Source organism: Triticum aestivum, chromosome 5B (genome assembly GCF_018294505.1).
Source record: "Triticum aestivum cultivar Chinese Spring chromosome 5B, IWGSC CS RefSeq v2.1, whole genome shotgun sequence".
NCBI classification, from domain to species: Eukaryota; Viridiplantae; Streptophyta; class Magnoliopsida; order Poales; family Poaceae; genus Triticum; species Triticum aestivum.
The window spans coordinates 342,380,130-342,383,444 of NC_057807.1; positions in this window are offsets into that span (position 1 = coordinate 342,380,130).

Consider the following 3,315-nt stretch of genomic DNA (forward strand, 5'->3'; position numbering starts at 1 on the left):
AGCTATCTGTAACCAGCAAGAAATCTGCATCACAGGTAGCACTGACTGCTTAGAAGACCTTGTTTTCACTCCAGATTTTCCCATGACCGACTCAAATGGCTGATGCACAGGAAGAGTAGATGAATGTATAAACATTGTCGACAAATGGAATACATTATGGAAAAAAATATGGCATGATACAATTCACATATACGATGACTGGCTAAACAGGATGGAATTGCATGATTCACGTATATGATGCCTGGCTAAAGAAGATGGCATTGCATAATTCCCATATACTCCCTCCGTTCCTAAATATTTGTCTTTTTAGAGATTTCAAATGGACTACCACATACGGATGTATATAGACATATTTTAGAGTGCAGATTCACTCATTTTGTTCCGTATGTAGTCACTTGTTGAAATCTCTAAAAAGATAAATATTTAGGAATGGTAGGAGTATGATATAGAAACCAAACAGGTGGCATTCACACAAAGCAAATCTAAACTAAGCTGATGACATATAAGATGTATAATGTAAGCAATGCAAGGCGCCATATGCATAATATGACCAACATCAGCATGCCAGGTTAGAGCAAACACCTCAGGAGGTAAACAAGCGTGGTCGGCTCCTTCTGAATCTCCATCTGAACAGTTATCTTCCTCTGGAATACAATCTGGAAATGCAGGAGGGGGGGGGGGCGCTTTGCCCACCATGGAGCGGCGTCTACATGACATTATATTCGCACGCAACGGTCTTCTCTTTTTCTCTACATGTTCAGTACAAGTGTGTACAATATCTGACATGCATAATAATAAAAATAGTTAGATTTTGTAAGGACTAAGGGGTGCATGCAAAAATCAAGACTAATGGTAGCAAACGAGTGGATGGATCCAAAACTAATGATAGCAGGTAGATTATAGCTTCAGTTTAAAAAAGATAGACAATGGATCATCTATTGTTTGTTGCCCACCCAACATGAACCACATAGAAGACCCCAGATGAACCAGATAGTAGACAGATACTATTCGTTGCTGGCTCGATATGTGACCCATGGGCAATTCAAAACTCAAGATTGAACGATAAAGTAGCAGGTAATAATAACTGATGTATAACGTAAGCAAACACGAAAGACTGCGACCTCTCTTCCGGAACTGTGTAGTCCTCAGGTTCATCTGCTCAGTCGATGATGGTAATGCAATTGGCGTGGCTGCCGGCAACGGGGAAGATGATCTTAGGCGGCGAAAGAAAGTCTGCAGGGGGGATCTCTACTGCAGTGAATGCTTTTGTCGATGGTGCACCTCAGGTGGGGTGGATGACGGCATGGCAGGAGCAGGACATAACACACATAGTTTTCTTTGATGCCTATCTGAAAATGAAGTAAATCTGTAAGGGCTCCTTAGAATTGGAGGATTCTATAAACGCAGGGACATGAAAAACACAGGAATAGGATAGGAATGCATGTGCAAAATAGAGCATTTGGAAACATAGGATTTTAGTCAACCTGGGTTTTGGCTCACATGAATTGGAAGAACAGAGGAATGGAGAACCAAAGTGATGCGGCGAGTGTACAACCTCTTTGGCATAGCCTTGTGGACCTCAACATCATTGAGTTGGACGTGGAGGATGGTGATGATGCTGGTGTGACTGTAGGAGGCGGGGAAGAAGATCCGAGGCCTCTGGAAACGGTGCCGAGGGTACTGCTCTGCTGTGATCGACAATTCCATCGTTGGAGCAGCTCCGCTAAGGTGTACGGCGACGAGGCTAAAGCATGACAAGACAGACAACATTAATCTGAAGTGGGACCCTAATATCATCTGCAATAGATGATGTAAAATACATCACCAAAAAGTTCTAGATGTAAAACGCATCAGCCGCGCCATGGCCGCTCCGACAGATGTTGTAAGTACTGTTCACTCTAAACTTAACTGAAGAAAATGAACTTCACAGTCGAAACTGAATTTTACTGTCGAAACTGATTGAACTAGTAACAGAGCATTGCAATAGATGTTTAGGGCGTTCGAGCACTAGTAGCAGAGAAGCAGTGATCTAAATCAGCAGACACTCGAGCAGGGAATGCACTCGCAAAGAGCAAGTCGTGCAGTAGCACCACGAGTGAGTGCTAAAGCAGTAACTCCTGTAGCTGCCGGAGGTCGTGCAGCAGCAGCGCAAGCGAGAGCAAGAGCAGAGCAGCAACACGAACGAAAGCAGGAGCAGTGCAGCAGCATGACCAACAGCAAGAACAGAGCCGCAGCGCGAGCGAGAGCCGGAGCAGCTGCAACTAGTGCCGTTGTGGAAGTCGCCGCCGAGGAAGCAACGACATGGGGGAGAGACGTTGTGGATGATGTGGCCGGCGACGGCGCCGGCGATGGAGACCCGCTATGTCTGCTCGGTATCGATCACCGGCAGCCCCGTGAGATTGAATAAAAGATAAAATGCAGCGGTGAGTGCAGAACCTCCTTGGTGGCGTCGAGTTGGCCTCGGTTTCATCGGAGGAATTGGTGAGGGTGCTGTGGTTCCGGTGGGGCAGGGCAAGACGACACTGTGGGGATTCAGGTGGCACGATAGACGAGGCGAACATCGGAGCAGCTCCTTGGAGGTGGAGGACGGGCGGCTGATCCGGCCTGACGACGAGATCGACAATGGATCCTCATCCGGTGCGGTGGATGAGGGACGGCGAGCTGTTGCAGTGGACGACGTAGTCGGGGAAGAGTCTCCGGCTGGGCGGCGGTCGGGAGGCCGATGGAGGAGCGTGGGGTTTCGCAGGTTTTGGCGGCCTCGGTGTACGAATGGGGGGGCGAAGGGGGAGGGGGAGCCAAGCTTAGGGACGCGCTTGTCCGAAATGTAGGGTAAGTTACCAGCGTACCCCCACCGGTTTTGACACCACGACGTGGAGCTTCATTTCCGGCTGAGGGGTAGAAGGGGGATTTCACATGTCTGGGCTACGGGAGCGATTTGGGATGAGGAGGGAGTTCTTGCGCACGTCCAAATTTTGGGATAACAAGGCGCGGCGTGGGTTGAAGAAGCGGGAGTTTCAAAGTAGGTGAGACAAAAGATACTCGAGCTTGAAAATTTCAGGATAACAAGATGCGGATTCCTTGTTCGGCAGAACAAACTTAACGTGTAAAAAAAATTCATACAAGACACAAGAGAGCCATGTCCCCTTTTACTATATTGCTATAGATGCCATTGAAAAAACTACAAGAAAAATGTAAAAAAATCGGGAGAACAAGATTACCCTGCACAGTACCAACTCGATTCGCACTTCCCTCAACAACAACAAAAAACAAATCAATTCCCACCAAAGAAAGAGTAATGTCCCTTTTTATATGATT